At 63.2% G+C, this 209-nt stretch overlaps 1 protein-coding gene across 1 annotated transcript in view; it reads right to left on the bottom strand.

The window, feature by feature from the left end:
* The window catches only part of LOC104525778 (ATP-binding cassette sub-family A member 3), a gene marked incomplete at both ends in the record, with an annotated part of 17686 nt that overhangs the window by 8778 nt on the left and 8699 nt on the right, over nucleotides 1–209 (bottom strand).

Genomic DNA, 209 nt, shown 5'->3' with positions numbered 1-209 from the left:
GGTGCAGCGGGCAGGCGAGCCTGGCAGAGGTCCAGGCAGGGCCAGGGCACATCTCCAGGGAAGGTCCCGTGAGCACCCTGGCCTGGCAGGAGCAGCACAGAGTGACAGGGAACAGGGAAGAAAGGACCGTCAAAGGTCACCGTGTCCACCGTGCCAAAACAGGCTGCCCGGAGCTCAGCAGCTCAGGAATGAAGACAACCAGTTCTTGG

This window comes from Antrostomus carolinensis, unplaced genomic scaffold, assembly GCF_000700745.2.
Source record: "Antrostomus carolinensis isolate BGI_N321 unplaced genomic scaffold, ASM70074v2 scaffold20755, whole genome shotgun sequence".
Taxonomy (NCBI): Eukaryota; Metazoa; Chordata; class Aves; order Caprimulgiformes; family Caprimulgidae; genus Antrostomus; species Antrostomus carolinensis.
Note: the sequence above shows the minus strand (reverse complement) of the source record. Positions and strands in the feature narration are given on the sequence as shown.